This window comes from Tamandua tetradactyla, chromosome 4 (assembly GCF_023851605.1).
Source record: "Tamandua tetradactyla isolate mTamTet1 chromosome 4, mTamTet1.pri, whole genome shotgun sequence".
In the NCBI taxonomy this organism is placed as follows: Eukaryota; Metazoa; Chordata; class Mammalia; order Pilosa; family Myrmecophagidae; genus Tamandua; species Tamandua tetradactyla.
Genome location: NC_135330.1, coordinates 43738962 through 43756414, shown reverse-complemented (window position 1 = coordinate 43756414; position 17453 = coordinate 43738962). Strand labels below are relative to the sequence as shown.

General features: G+C 34.8%; 1 non-coding gene across 1 annotated transcript; it reads right to left on the bottom strand.

Moving 5' to 3' along the window:
- Positions 1–11364: 11364 nt before the first annotated feature.
- On the bottom strand, positions 11365–11473 carry LOC143681916 (U6 spliceosomal RNA). The gene has a single exon (XR_013174959.1). It is a non-coding gene; the product is annotated as a U6 spliceosomal RNA (small nuclear RNA).
- Between the last annotated feature and the right edge of the window lie 5980 nt (positions 11474–17453).

Below are 17453 nucleotides of genomic sequence, written 5' to 3'. Positions count from 1 at the left end.
TAAAGGGAATATATGAAAAGCTGATAGCCAGCACCATATTCAATGGAGAGAGACTGAAATCTTCCCCATAAGATCAAGAACAAGACAAGAATGTCCATCGTCATCACGATTATTCAACATTGTGCTAGAAGTCCTAGCTAGAACAATCAGGCAGGACAAAGAAGTAAACAATATATAACTTGGAAAGGAAGAAGTAAAGCTCTCATTATTTGCAGATGACATGAGACTATACTTGGAAGATCCTGAGCAATCTACAGCAAAGTTAATTGAGCTAATAAACAAATTCAGCAAAGGGGTGGGATGTAAAATTAATGTGCAAAAATCAGTAACATTTCTATACACAAACAATGACTTAGCTGAAGAGTCAGTTAAGGAAAAAAATCCATACGAAATAGCAACTGAAAGAATCAAGTACTTAGGTATGAACTTAACTAGGGATGTAAAGGAATTGTACACAGAAAACTACATAACATCACTAAAAGAAATCAAAGGAGATCTAAATAGTTGGAAAGACATTCCCTGCTCATGGATAGGAAGGCTAAATGTAGTTAAGATGCCAATTCTCCCCAAATTAATCTACACATTCAACACAGTACCAATCAAAATCCCAACAACCTACTTTGAAGATTTGGGAAACCTAATTACCAAATTCATCTGGAAGGGAAAGAGACCCCGAATAGCTAAAGGCATCCTACAAAAGAAGAATGAAGTGGGAGAATTAACACTCCCTGATTGTAAAACCTATTATAAAGCTACAGTGGTCCAAACAGTATAGTACTCACACAAACATAGAAGGATTGAGCATTGAGAGTTCAGAAATAGACCATCAAATCTATGGTCAACCGAATTTTGATAAGGTACCCAAATCCCCTGAACTGGGACTAAATTGTTTTTTCAATATTGAGCATGGAAGAACTGGATATCAAAAGCCAAAAGAAAGAATGAAAGAGGACTCCTATCTTACAACCTACACAAAAGTTCACTAGAAGTGGATCAAACACTTAAATATAAACAACTAGCACCATAAAGCATCTAGAAGAAAATGTAGGGAAGCATCTTCAAGACCTAGTAATAAGAGGGAACTTTACACCCAAAACACAAGTAACATAAGAAAAAATAGATAAATGGAAACTCTTCAAAATCAAATGCCTCTGAACCTCAAAAGTTTTTGTCAAAAAGGTGAAGAGGCAACCAACTCAATGGGAGAAAATATTTGGAAATCACATATCAGACAAAAGTTTGATTTCCTGTATATACAAAGGAACCATACAGCTCAACAACAAAAGAACAAACAACCCAATTATAAAATGGGTTAAAGATATGAATAGGCATTTTTCTGAAGAGCAAATACAGATGGATCAAGAGCATATGAAGAGATACTCATTTTCATTGGCTATAAGGGAAATGCAGATCAAGACTACAATGAAGTACCAACTCACACCTTTAAGAATGCTGCTATTAAACAAACAGGAAGCTATAAATGTTGGAGAGTATGTGAGCAAGGTGGGGCACTTATGCACTGCTGTTTGAAATGTATAATGGTGCAGCCACTATGGAAGACTGCTTGGTGGTTCCTTAGGAAACTAAATAGTGAGTTGCCCTATGACCCAGCAATAGCACTACTTGGTATATACCCAATAGAGCTGAAAGCAATGACACAAACAGACATTTGCACAGTGATGTTCATAGCAGCATTATTCACAATCACCAAAAGATGGAAACAAGCCAAATGCCCATCAACAGATGAGTGGATCAACAAAATGTGGTATATATTTAGCATGGAATATTATGCAGCAGTAAGACAAAATGATGTCCTGAAGCATATGACAAGATGGATGACCTTGAGGGCATAATGCTGAGTGAAATTAGCTAGACATGAAAGGATAGATACTGTGTGATTCCACTTTTATGATCAGCATAAAGGTATAATCAGAGGCTTATATTACAAAATATAGGGGACCTAGAGATACATAGAAGCTAGAGATGGGTGAACAGTGAGTTAATGACATTGAACTCCAATGTTTGGGAATAGATAGGTGTGAAGGTGGTTCTCTAGTGGGTCTACAGTGTTACCATAGATGACAAGATTGAAAGGGGTTGGATAGACCTACGTGTCCCACTGATAAACACTAGAAATATGAATTAGTTCTCACAAAAATTACCTCAAAGACATGATTTCGTTACACAGAGTGTTAAGTCCAGTGTACAGGGGGAAACTGCTATTGCTTGCTATGAGCTATATTCAAAAGGAAGCCATCAGCACTAGCACAGCAGCAGCATAGAAAAATAATGGGGTGAGGGACAAGAGTTAAGAGGAGATTTAAATTTCCTATTTGATGAGGGTGTGTTCATTGATTTTCTTTCTCTTGGAACAATGAAATTATCTAAAATTGAGAATATTGATTGACTGTTGACTTTGGGTCATCTACATGATGCCCAATGAATGCAGATGACTGAAGGATGCACTGATGGAGAAGTAGATTGGCAAACGATGATGTATACTTATGAACAAAGGTTGTGCGGCTACAAAAAGGAACAAAGTCGTAAGGCATGCAATGACGTGAATGAACATGTGGGACATGTGATGAGACAAAATAAGCCAGAAATAAAATGACAAGGATGGTATGGTCTCCTTTAGAAAATTCTTATAAGAAAATAGGGGCTTAGACTGTAAGTTTTTAGAACAGACACATTAAGTCCGGATTGGTGATTATTATTTCTGGATTTTGAGAGGCTGTTTTATACACGTAACCTGATATTTAGAGCTAAGAATGAAGCGAAATAGATTGGGGCTATAGTAATTCAGAACATAGGGTTAAGGAAGACAGCATCTATATTTTAGAACTACACACACTCTTTGAGACCAATCAATGGAAGAAAGCTTTATTTTGTCTGAAACTGAAATTTTCTGTAGTGCATAATCTAATTCAACTTGTCTGCATAGCTCGTTCAAACAATTGAAACACAGGATGCACAGAATAAGAGACATCCTTTAATCTTGTATAGATTATTGTAATGCCTGGAGACATTCTAGAGTATATTAACCAGATAATAAAAAAAAAGTATTGGCAAAGTCCCCTGAAAGATAGGGAATGAATATGAAACTATTAAACCTTACCACCAGGGAATTCCCTGATACTGTGTCAAACCTTAGGGACCCCCAAATCAATAGGCCATGTCCTTCATCATGAGGCTTACTCTTATGAAGCTTATGTAGGTATCAGAAAAGCTTAGACTACCCATAGGCATGCCTGAAAGTTACTTCTGGAGGACTTCTTTTGTTGCTCAGATGTGGCCTCACTCTCTCTAAGTCCAACTCTGCAAGTGATATCATTGCCCTGCCTCCTGCATGGGACATGACATCCACAGGTAGAAGTCTCCCTGAGGATTGGGGAAGGACTCTCAGGGATGAATCCAGACCTGGCACCATGGGATCAACAGTTCCAATCTGACCAATAGAGGGAAAAGAAGTGTAACTAACAAAGTATCAGTGGCAGAGAGAGTTCAAATAGAGTCAAGAGGCTACTCTGGAGGTTGCTCCTATTCAAGCTCCAGTTAGACCTTCCTACCTATCATAACCTGCCTATCCTAAACCAGAGTCATTCCAACCAATCCTAAAGAATAGCTAGGGCAATATATAAGATTTCTCAAGCATTCCATGCACTAGAGTAACTTTCCAGAAACCTATAACTCTAGATGGGCCTCTGACCAAATAAGTCCTGAAACCTAACCCAGCCTCTCCAGAACATCAGATAGTTCCATTTCCCAACCCAATATTAGAGACAGACCCTTCCAATATTAAAAATGTACAATGGCCATAGCCTATACACCCCTAAAGAGAGGGATGGAAAGATAAAAATTGATGATGGAGTTATGCAAAGAAGATAGGGTTTAACAAATGAATATGAATGCTGAATCATTAAATTAATATCTCTTTTAGTCTCCAGTATTTTAGAACAGCTAGAAGTAAAAACTTAAAATTGTGGAATTGTTACCCATGTCACACTCTGAAATCTATTGTACAACTAATTGTGGTGCTGTGTTTTGCAATTTATAGCTTTTTTTTTTGTATATATGTTAAAAATAAGGAAAAAAGTCGATTGTAATGATAATGAAATATTTAAGCCCTCTAGCCTCCCATATTCTGAAGCAGCTAGAAGAACAATATAAGAGGACCATGCAGTAGCCCATGACAAAGTATGGGATCTGTCCTGTAACTACTTTTTTTTTTTTTTTTTTTTGCATGGGTAGGCACTGGGAATCAAAGCAGGGTTTCCAGCATGGTGGGCAAGAACTTTGCCTGCTAAGCCACCGTGGCCCACCCTGTAACTACTTTTTGAAAAGGGCTTTGAAAACTATTGTTTTTTTATTTCTTTGCTTTGTATAGATGTCATACTATACAATATAAAAGTTTAAAATTAAAAAAGAGAGAAACATCAAATGTTATGGGGGGTTTATACAGAGAAGACACAGTTTAACAAATGAGTATGAGTGCTGAATCATTATGCTGATATTTCTTTTAGCCTCCAGTACCTTAGAACTGATGAAACAAAAGCCTAAAATTATAGGATTGCAACCCATACCAAACTCTGAAATATGTCCCACAACTAATTGTTGCAATGTACTTTGCTTTCTTTTTTTTTTTTTTCACATGGGCAGGCACCAGGAATCGAATCCAGGTCCTCTGGCATGGCAGGCAAGCATTCTTGCCTGATGAGCCACCATGGCCTGCCATGCAATGTACTTTGAAATGCTTTTATGTCTATATGTTATTTAAAGAGAAGGAGAAGTATAACAGAGAAAAATGGACTTAGCAAATGAGTATGACTGTGGAATCATTATATGGTATACCAATACCAAACATTAAAATCTGTTCCATAATTATCTGTTGAAACGTACTTGACAACTTATTTTTCAGTATGTATGTCATATTTCACAATTTAAAAATGTTTAGAAAAGTGGGAAAAGAATAGTCCTTACAAAATTCTGAGAGGGAGAAAGATGAATCTTTAACCTGAACTTGCCACATAAAAACAAGGACAAAATCAAGACAGAATGGGACAGAACAAAGCAAAACAATCAAAGAAAGTGTGGATGCTTTGAAAATAAATTGTACAAATCAAAGTCTGAAAAGTCAGATAGAAAAGAACAGTAGTCAAGGAAAAACAAACCCACTAGGTCTGTGCCTTCACATTTTAGAACATATAACCAGAGTATTACAGTACAAAGAGAACATATGCTGGGAGATAGGGATCAAGGTAGGAGTCTCCAGCAGGACAAAGGAGAAGGGGAAAGGTAAGCGAGGGAGCATGAGAGAGCGAGAGAAAGGATGAGGAGGAGGACTAGGAGTAAGGGAGGAGAAGAGAAGACTGCTACCAAACATAGTTGAAACTATTTGTGTATATAAGCCATGGTAGGCACTCAACATTTTGAAACCATTATAATAAGAAAAGGAGAAATAAAAATTTCCATATAATGAGTATGTCATAATCTCATTTCCAGATGTACAGGTAATATTAAAAGAAAATGATGATATTTATACATAAGTCAGATACAAGCAGCTACTGCAGGGACTTCCCACATTACTGTAGCAAGAATTCAAGCGACTTAAAAAATATTCACTGCCTGGAACTGTAAAACGTTCACATCTTTGCTGTTTTCCAATGATAAAATCTCAAGGTGACTGATACTGGAAGGACAGAGACACTTTCCGTTCACTATTTTGATGTCTATGTGTTTTGTGATGTTAGAAGGAGATATTTTTATACTGTTTTCACTTTAGGTGGTTATTATGAGTTTAGTAAACTTGACTGTCAGATTTACCCACAAAGCTCATGAAATTGTAGAGACCTAAGCCCATCTGTTGGGGCTCTGATTTGTTGAGGTTAACAAAATTTAAGAAAAATTTGATAAATATAGTAATAAATTATTACAGAAACTTAAGATATTTGTTCAAAAGATATATTGATGAGAAGTAAGCTATGCCCCCTCTAAAATACTTAAAGCTCCCAAAAGACTTATTTTTTATGTTTTATTTTTATACTCCCTAGTTTATTGTGAAAATACTTTCTGATATATACACAAATGAATTTGAAATTATAGTTAATTCAAAGTAAACAGAAATTACTTATATTCTCCTATATATGAAAACCTGATGAAAGAACACATAACATATTATTTAAGGAATTCAACATAATAGAATTCTATTTTTCTAACTTTTTAGACTTTTTTTTCCTATCTGAGCCAATATATAATATTTGACATTTGGGTTATATGTGCATATAAAACTGAAACATTTGTCAAAGTGAGTATGTTACCCGGCAAAGGTGGTGGATTATTTTGTCCAATGGACACAAATGACCAATTCCTGAAACACTAGGTTTTCAAAGAGAGACATTTATTCCTAGGTACATATAAGGAGATCAGATGGCCTATTGGCCTACAATTTGTCTCTCCAAACTATGGTAATTTTGATAAGTTTCATAGAATTAAAAGATGCACAGTCCATTGGTTTGTTAATGCAGCCAGAATGCAATATACCAAAAACAGAATAGCTTTTTAAAATGGAATTTATTAAGTTACAAGTTTACAGTTCTAAGGCCATAAAAATGTTCAAAATAACACACCAAGGAAAAATATCTTGACTCAAGAATTACCGATGCACCTCTGGGAGCTGGGAATGCATGTGACTGGTGTTTTCTGCTTTCAAACAGCTTCCGCCACAGTGTTTTCTTTCTGCATCTCCAAACTTCTCTGTCTGTGTCAGCTTTGAGGTCTCTCCAAAATGTCTTCCCATTTAAAGTACTCTAGTAAACTAATCAAGATACAACTTGAATGGGCAGTCACATCTCCATCTATTCAAAAGTTCACACCCACAATTGAGTTGGTCATTCTCTATGAAAACAATCTAATTAAAGGTTTTACACTAAACAATATTGAATCAGAATTAAAGGACAGGTCTTTCTGGGGAACAAAAGTCTCAAACAGGCAGAGGCAGGTTTTAGGAAAATAAGCAAAGTGACCCCAGATGATGTTATTAGAAGTAATCTAATTATTGAGCATGCAAAGATTGATTACATGCTTAGTCACAGAACTTATGTAAAGAAATGACAGTTTTAGCATAGTGATAGGCATGATTTTTAAAATTATAATGAGGTATAGGTGGCTTGTATTTAAACTCTGAGGTACTGAACTTGTCAAGCAGGCCCATTTTGGTTAGAAGGCATAAAAGGGAGAAAATGGAGAAAGCAAAATACATATTCAATGCAACCCCTATTAAAATTTCAGCAACCTTTTCTGCAGAAATGGAAAAAAAAATTCCTTAAATTTACATGGAAAGACAAGAGGTTCTAGCTTTAAATTGTATAACAAGTGACAATAATCAAAAGATTCTGGTACTGGCACAAAGATAGACATGTAGATCAGTGACACAGAATTAAAAGTCCAGAAATAGACATCTGGTTTTAGACAAGGCTGTTAAATATATGCAGTGCAGAAAGAAGAGTATCTTCAATAAATGATTTTGGGAAAACAGGATATCACACGCAGAAGAATGAGGTTAGACCCTTACCTCACACTATATACAAAAATAAAATTGAAATGGATCAGGGACTTTAACGTAAAAGCAAAAACTACAAAAATTCTTCGATGATAACATAGGGTAATGACTTGGGATTTGGCAAAAAGATTTGGAAACAAAAGAAAAATAGATACATTTTATATCATCAAAATTAAAATATTCTGTTCATAGAGGGTATGCCCGTTTGATTTTGTGGACTCCAGGAAAGCCATATGCTTTAATCCTTATTCAATATTGCTGGTTGGGAGCTTTTTGATTTTTCCCATGGAGGTGTGACCCACCGAATTGTGGGTGGTAACTTTTGACTAAATGGCTTCCATAGGGTTGTGACTCCACCTATTCCATGTGGGTCTTGATTAGTTTACTGGAATCCTTTAACAGAGGAAATATTATGGAGAGAGCCCCTTTTGTAGAGCCCAAGACCCACGAGAGCCCATGTAGCCAGAGACCTAGAGATGAAGAAGGAAAACACTGCTGGGGAAGCTTCATGAAGCAAGAGGCCTGATGAGAAAGCTAACAGATACTGCCATGTTCACCATGTGACTTTCCAGTTGAGAGAGAAACCCTGAATGCCATTGGCCTTTCTTAAGTGAAGGTAACCTCTTATTGTGGTTACCTTCATTTTTATAGACTTGCTTTAATCGGGACCTTTTCATGACCTTAGAACCGTAAATTTGAAACTTAATAAATCCCCCTTTTTAAAAGCCATTCTATTTCTGAGATATCAAATTCCAGAGCTAGAAAACTAGAACAGAGGGAAGGAAGTCATTAAGAAATTGAAAAGATCACACAGAATGCAAGACGATAGTTGGAAACCATATGTTGGATAAGGGTATAATACTCAGAATATATAAAAATCTTTTACAATGCAACAAAACAACCCAATTAAACTGGACAAAGGACTTGAATAGACATTTCTCATTAGAAGATACACAAGTGTTCAATAAACATGCAAAAAGATGCCCAACATTTTTGGTACTAGAGAAATGCAAATGAAAACTACAATGTGATAATGCTTCACACATACAAGGGATTTTAATTAAAAAACAAAAAAATAACAAGTGTTGGAAACGATGCTGAGAAATCAGAACTCTAGTGCATTGTTGGTGGGAATGTAAAATGGTGCAGCTGCTGAGTAGAGCAATAGGACTTCTACTCAAAAAATTAAATATATAATTCCTACCTGACCCAACAATCCCTTTCTAGGTATATACCCAAAGACAGTTAGAACAAGGTCATAGATGTTGTACAGCAATCTCTATAGCATCATTATTCACATCAGCCCAAGCTGGAAACAACCCGTGTCCATCAACAATGAATGAACAACCAAAACATAGCACATACACACAATGAAATGGTATTCAGCCATAAATATAAATGAACACATGAGACAATCACCAAAATGGAAGAAACTTGCAAATGTTATGCAAAGTGAAATAAGCAAGATACATAAGGAGAAACGTTGTATGATGTCATTTAAAAGAGATGATTAGAAACAACAATTTGTAGACAGAAAACAGATTGTAGGTTAACAAATAAGGAGAGGATGGCGGGAGGAGGGAAAGTGGAGTGTAAAAAAACAATATTTCTTCACTCTAGAGCTGCTTAGAGCCACTGATGGACTAATGTGGTTTATAAATCTCTACTGATTAAGTGTACTGAAGCTAGATTTACTCTCTCCTATGTGATCTTGGGCAAACTTCTTAACCCTTTGAGCCACAGCTTGCTAACACGTAAAATCCCAATGGGTTCCTCACAGGTGTGTGGGGATTTAATTTAATTTAATGTAAAGTGGTTAGAAGGATGCTTGGAAAATAAAAAGATTTTGTGCAGATAATAATGTAAAATCTATTCTTTCTAAAATGTTTTCAATATTCATTTAAGTTTATTTATTTAGTGGTTTATATATTTAATGGTTTAGATAATCCTTAGACTATCTAAGGATTATATATATTTCCTAATATATCCACTTATATTTAAAAAAATTACTCTTGTAAACTAGCTTTTCACTAAGGGATTATCTCAAATTGCTTCATTAAAGGAATCCTTGAATTCAACACAGTTCAATACATCAATCCCTAGACTCAACAATTGAGGAGAAATTTTGACATGCCACATTCATTTAAAAATCAGTCTCAATGCTAGTTTTATCAGTGTTCACTTCTAATTATAGTGAAAGATGTAATTTATTTATTTTTTTATTGAGATTCCTGGTTCAGTATGACAGCTGGCTTGCAGGCCTCAAGGGATCCACCCACAACTATTCATTAAATATTCAGGCAGATTCACTGAAATATTTTTTTAAAACCTCAGACATCTTTAAAAAAGTGATTTTGACAGATAACTCAACATTGAAACCTTGTAGAAATTGATACTTATGTGAGGTAATTGGAACTAGATGGAGTAAAAGTGTGAAAATATAGAGCTAGGTTTTAGTTCATAGAATAAATGTCTTCTCTTCTAAGACTCGCCTTAGAAACCATTGATCCACTAACTCAGAGGTGCAGAACTTTTCACAAGCACAGACATACTGGAAAACACAGGAGTAGTTTTGTTCAGCTAATAACAGAAAAAACGTAGGGAAAAAAAGAAGTAATAGCAAAATGCTTTCTGAGGAGAGTGGCATTTCCCATGACTAAAAGGGTTGTAAGCAGGGGCAAAGAAAACATAACCTGTTAGACGTGCTGGCTGAAGTACACTCTTCAATAGACAGTGTCGGCTCAGTTCTTTGGTTCAATACCAGAAAACCTGGAAACGATGTTTGGAAAAACAATCCAAATAGACCAGCGTCAGAAGATGAAGAACTGGCACAAGCTGGAAGTTGGACTGGAACCCGTTCATGTTAACCTTCCCTTCAGTTACAGATTTAAAAATAAAATCTGCACACTGTGCCAGTCCTCAGGAAATACAGCTCAAGGCCAATTCCCTCACCTGATCTGGTAAGGCATGATCTGGTTGAATCTTTCTCTATCGGGGATGAATATGGAAAACAACAGCTACAGGGGTACCAGGAAAAATACTGCAAAGCAAGGGAAATTGAACAGTTTCCAGGCAACACAGTAATGACATACTAACAAATTAATTTACAGTTGAATCTAAGCAAAAATACATATAAAAGATTTACATAGACATTAAATAAAATCAGCTAGATAAATGCATGCCTGCTAATTTGTACATTTGTCTCTATGGGAAAATATAACCAATTGAAAAAATGATATAAAGAGATAATTTATGAATCAGAAATGTTAATTTCAATAAATATGAAAAAAGGAACTCATTGATAATCAAAAATGAATGAAAATTATAGTAACAATAAACTAGGTTTTCCTATTTTGTCTCCCCCCCAAAGGATAACAAATATTGATGATAATTAGAAAATTAGGTACTTTCATACATTAGAAGTATGACTATTAAATTCTACAATTACTTTTATTTCACTGCATGCAGATTTAAAGTACACAAATGTAGGATATGCAGCCACAATTCTCAAAATGTCTCCAATAATAGGATGTGCTGGAATATATAATCATTACTGGCCAATAGAACTTTCTGAATTGATGGAAATGTTCTATAATTTGGCTGCTTCTAGCAATAATAATTATTGAGCACTTGAAATGTAACAATGACTGAGAATCTGATTTTTTAATTTAATTTTTATTTTAAGAAATTATATTTAAATTTAAAAAGCCCACTTATGCTAGTGGCTACATTATTAGTACAATAATGAAGTTTTCTATTTAAGAATATTTATTGAAACAGTTTTGTAACTGCAAAATAAGTTTTTTTTAAATATGGCACACTACAAATTTGTGTGTCATTCTTGTGCAGGAGCCATGCTAATCTTCACTGCATTATTCCAATTTTACTTAGTATACGTACTGCTGAAGCAAGCACTGCAAAATAATTTTTAAAAGCCAAACATTCATAAATAAGGACTAAATTAATATATATGCATGCAAATTAAGGAACTTCATCTTTATTGACCAAAGCTAAATAGGATAAAATTATAATAAAATTTTAAAATAATAATAAAAGCACAATAAGCACAACAAAATATTAGGTATTGCTAGATCATAAAGTTTACAATTTTTGGTATATATCATATGCTTATATTTGTACACACATATATATATTGAATATGTAGAGAAAGATGTAAAATACAATCAAACAATACTTATAATTTGTGGAAATGAGATTTGAGAAAGTGTGTTGGTTTGCTAATGCTGCTGGAATGAAATACACCAGAAATGGGTTGGCTTTTACAAAGGGGATTTATTAAACTACAAATGTACAATTCTAAGGCCAATGAAAAGTCCAAATTAAGGCATAAACAAAAAGATTCCTTCACTGAAGAAAGGTTAATCATCTGGGGTGGGTTTCTCTGTCACATGGGAGGGCCCATGGCTTGCTTTCCAAAACGGCTTTCTTAGCTCCTTGGGTCCTTCTGCATCTCCAAATGTCTGCATCTATGTTTTCTCCAAAATGCCCACCTCTCTTAAAGGATGCCAGTAAACAGATTAAGACATACCTTGAATAGGCAGAGTCACATCTCCACCTAATGCAATCTGACCCACTCACAACTGGGTGGGTCTCATCACCATGGAAACAACCTAATCAAAAGGCCCCACCCAACAATAAATCTCCCCCTGCAAGATTGGATTGAAGAACATGGGTTTCTTAGGGCACTAACAGTTTCAAATCAGTACAAGAAGCCTAAGTAAAATTTCATTTTTAATTTATTTATTTTTTGCATGGACAAGACACCAGAAATCAAACCCAGGTCTCCAGCATGGCAGGCAAGAACTCTGCCTGCTGAGCACTGTGTTAACTATTTTAATTAAATATATTTCTAATTATATTTTAAAGTCATCTTTAAGACATAACAATTCTGTTCTTAAAGAAAAACTTGTGGGTATATTAATAAAGTTCAAAAATAAATAATTTAAATATTTAACTTTAGAAGATGAAGTATACTTCAAAATGAAGATAAATTGATGTAACTGATATAGATGTAAGTGGAAATTAATGGCAAAATAAAGCTGTCCAAAAAAAAGAATCACAGTGAGTGATTCTTTTAGATTACTTACAAAAGAAATAAACACTATTAATGTAACATTGAAAAGTCAAAATATATAGAATAATATGAGAGAAAAAATTTGTAGCTATGGATAAATTTTAATAAAATCAACATAGAAAGAATTAATGATGCTGATATAAAATGACTATCACGTTGATTGAACACTTAAAATTGTTGTCAGCAAGAGAAAAAACAAACTTTGCTCAGAGAATGTTCTTATACCTGCTTTACAGGATTTTTCTATAACTTTAACTAATTTGACTCAATGGAATTCATTTCTCAAATATGAAAATATCCCTGGGTATGTCTATGGCTATAGAAGTAAGGAGAGTTTTAGTGATATATCACGACAACCTGATAGATATCAATGGTGACATGAGACCTAAGAACTTTGAAGAGCCAATTACGAGGTAATGAACAAGTCAGCTGCGCAAATATTCCCTTTTTAGTTAATCAAGTGAAAGTGGTGTATGGTACAAGCATAGTTACATCATTCTACTAATTTATATGACAGATAATGGCATTAATTTTTTTTGTGGGGGGGATGCACGGTCCAGGAATCGTGTCTGGGTCTCCCGCATGGAAGGCGATCATTCAACCACTGAACCGCTCATTGAGCCTGTGTTATTAATTTTGAAAATTCTTTTTCCTACTGGATAAAAGTATGCAGCACACTGAATCCAGGTAGTAGTCAAGAGCACCAAAGTCTTTGCTCAAAGATGAATTTCCAGTGTGGAAGCGCCATTCCCCTTTCTCTACCAGTTCTCCTGCTGTGTTATCCAGATGCTATACAGGTCTCCACAGCGTCCAAGAGGGGCTGCACTTCTATCTGTGATCCCAAGTCTCTGTAAGCCTACAAAGTTTAGAAAACATCTTAAAACATCTCCATTTAGGACTCCTGAAATTCTCTTCTGAAAGGTGGCTACAGAATCTTATTCTGACAATCTGGTAAATTTTGGATTTCTGTCCTGTTGCTCAGGCGAGAGAGCTTGGAAACTTGGGGTCAGAAAAGGACTGTAATGAGTTCAAGTAACTTAGTCAGGCAACTGACAGTTGATGAGATATTGGGATATTCTTACAGTATTATAGGTGGCAGGTCCTCATCTAGTAGACTTTGGAAGGGATTAAAATAGTTGGAGTGACAGCAAGCACAGGCAAAATCAGGTTGCCAGTCCCCTAAAAATGACATTTGAGTAGTCCCAGTGGGTGCCAGCATCCACATGCTCCCAGGAAACTTCTCCTTATGAGTACCAGCAAAGTTCTCAGGTCATTAAGGAAGAATTCTTTAATTTCTACTGAAAACCTATAAGGCACCTTAAATTGTGAAAAATGCATACATTTTAACCTGCCCAATTCTAACTTATAAAATGTCTGTTCTCATGTCCAACTGTCTTTTTAAAAAATGATTTTAAAAAGAAATATACATTTAAATCACGGTATACATAATTCCCCATATAAAAATTTGAAAACCTACAAAACTGAATGGTTTTCTAGGAAAACAAAAGATATAAAAATCAGAAAAGACTACTGTATTAGAAGGACAGTAAAATTCTAATCCTTAGAGTCCTCCAGGAGCAGTTTCTGTGAATGTAGTCCAAGATTTCCAGGAACAAATATTATGTGCCAGGGCTTGTGTCTGCTCTACTCTGTTCTGAGCACTCTCCAAAATGTTTCCTCTTTTAAAAGATTCCAGTAAACAAACCCAGACCCACCTACAACGGGTAGTGTCACATCTCCATCTCATAAGGTCATCCGGCAATTCGGCACCTCACCTTTCTTTGGAGATAATTTAATCAAAAAACTAAATCTGGATTAAAATAAATGGCTGGCCCCACAAGATTGAATCAGGATTAAAATATAGTTTTCTGAGGTGAATAACACTTTGAAACTGGCACAGTGTCACAATGTGAAATCTGTTTGAACCTGCACTAGCACTCGCCACATATGTGACATCCTGTTTCCACATATTGTGAGTTATAATATTTCAGCATTCTAAATTTGAATATCCTCAGCAGTATAAAATGTTATAATTATTTTAATATATGTTCCTCTTACTCAATGTATTTGTGGCTCATTGCATCATTAGCAGATCAACTTGCCCTTCTGTAGTTTTCAGTGCAATTCTTTGTTGATTTCCCTATTTACATTTTCTGTTTTTTTTAAAAAACATTTAAAAATATTCATAAAATAACTCAAACGTACAGGAAAGTTGCAAAAACATCATAGAGCTCCAACATGTTCCCTACCCAGATACTCAAATTTACCAATTGTTAGCGTTTGCCACATTTTTTATATCATCAATCAGCCTATCTCTCTAATCATCTATCTTGCCTTTTTAAAATTAATTTATAGTTGTTTCTCATACATAGTCAACATTTGTTTAAAAGAATGATTAATGATGTAATTAATATTCAGCAATAGCTAAGTAATGATTAAGATTGGTATGATCAAATCTTTTATTTTTTCACCTTCTAGTTTGTGCTTTAGTTAATGTAACATAACTTCCCAACACAAGAAGCAAAATTTATCTACATTTGTCTTCTGTTAGAGTTTTTTTTTTTCTCTTTCACTTTTAGGTCTTGTGCTGGTTTGAAACCATTGTCTACTCCAGAAAACCTATGTTCTTTAATCCTGATTCAACATTGTTGGATGGGATCTTTTTTAGTACATTTCCATGGAAATGTGACCCACCCAATTGTGTGTGGAATCTCTTGATTAGGTGGTTTCCATGAAGATGTGTCTCCACCCTTTCAAGGTGGGTTGCTTATTGGAGCCTTTTACTAGGGAATTATTTTGAGAAAAGCTTTAAAACTGACACAGACAGAGACATTTGGAAACACAGAAAGAAAATACCCTCTGGGAACCTGTTTGAAATCAGGAGTCAAAGGACCAGCAGGTGCAATCCATGGGCCTTCCAGATGGGTCTCTCTTGAGTCAAGGTATCTTTGGATGCCTTAGTTTGGGCATTTTTATGGCCTTAGAACTGTAAACTTGTGACTTAATAAATTCCCTTTTTTAAAAGCCATTCTATCTGGTACACTGCATTCTGGAAGCCTTAACAAACCAAAACAGGTCTTCACTTTGTTTATTGTGCACCAATGTCTTTGACATCATAAGGAAAACTAAATTTATTTTACTCATATTTTATGTCAATTTTTATAATATCAATATTGACTCAGCTACATATAGATCCCTTCTAGTCCGAATACATTTGAGAATGTTTGGCAATTGTCTTTTCAAAAATTTTACAAAATTTTAGAGATTATTTACAGGGGAAATTATATCTTTACATATAAAGTCCTTCAATCTGATGACATTATTCATGTCATCATTTATTCAGTGTTAAGATATGTTTAAACACTGATGAAATACAAATAAAGAGATTCTTATTATAGTAGAATTTATAGTATTAGAGTATATAGTCAGGCAGTTTATACAATAAAATTATTTATTTCATCCAATTTGTTATTTTTTTCTATTCATGAATCCGAATTTCAGTTTATAAATATAAAGATTTTTAATTGATATCTACTTCACATACCATAAAATTCATCCTTTTAAAGTATGCAATATAGTGATTTCTAGAATACTCATAATAATATGCAACTATCACCACTTTTCCACCAACCCCAAAAAGAAATCCCATACCAATTAGTAATCATTCTCAAATCCTCCCTCTATACATCTCCCAGCAGCCACTAACAAAGTTTCTATCTGTAAATGTATCTATTCTGGACATTTAATAAATGGAATAATATAACATGTAGCCTTATGCATCTGACCTCTTTAATTTAGAACAATTTTTTCAAGGTCATCATTCTGTAGAATGAATCAGCACTTTGTTACTGTTATAACAGAATAACATTCCATTATATGACTTTATCAACTTTCGTTTATCAGTTCTTTAGTTGATGGAACATTGGATGGTTTCCACTTTCTAATTATCATAAATAATGCTGCTATGATCACGCATGCTCAAGTTTTTGTGTGGATTTCACTTTTTAATTTTCTTTGTCTATTCCTGGCAGTAGAAAGGCCTAGACATATTTTAATTCAATGTTTACTTTTTGAGTAACTGCGAAACTGTTTTGCAAAGTGACTGCACCATATTACATTCCATGTACATCAGCAAAGAATGAGGGTTCCAATTTCTGAATATGCTTGTAAACCCTTGTGATTACCTGTCTTTGTGATAATAGTAGTCCTAGTGAGTGTGGTTTTGATTTGTATTTGCCTAATGATATTAAGCAACATTTCATATGCATATTGGCTATTGTTTATCTTCTTTGAAACAGTAGCCATTCAAATCTTTTTGTTGTTGTTTTTGTTGCCCCATTGTTGAGTTGTAAACATTCCTTATATAGTCTAGATAATACCCCTTAACAGATATATATATTTATGTTCTGCACAATCTTCTTCTAATTCCCGGAATTTATTTTCACTTTCTGGGTAGTGTTTTTGATGCATAAACATTTTTAATTTTGATGAAGTCCAATTCTGTTTTTTTTTTTTTTTTTTTTTTGGTCTTTTGTACTTTTGGCATCCTACCAAAGAAACCACAGCCCAATTCAATGAAGGTTATGAAGTGTTAACCTATGTATTCTTATAACAGTTTTATTAGTTTTTGCCGCCTGGGGCTTGCCTTGCCTGACCGCACTGGGGTCTCGTCCTCAGATGCGGTTTGGCTGGAGAGCGGCGTCAGCCGAAACCACAGGGCTCCAAAGGTCTGGAGGGCGCGTGAGCACAATAAACCGAGAGCAAAGAATATTTGCAGCAGTTTATTGCAGGGGTAGCTCG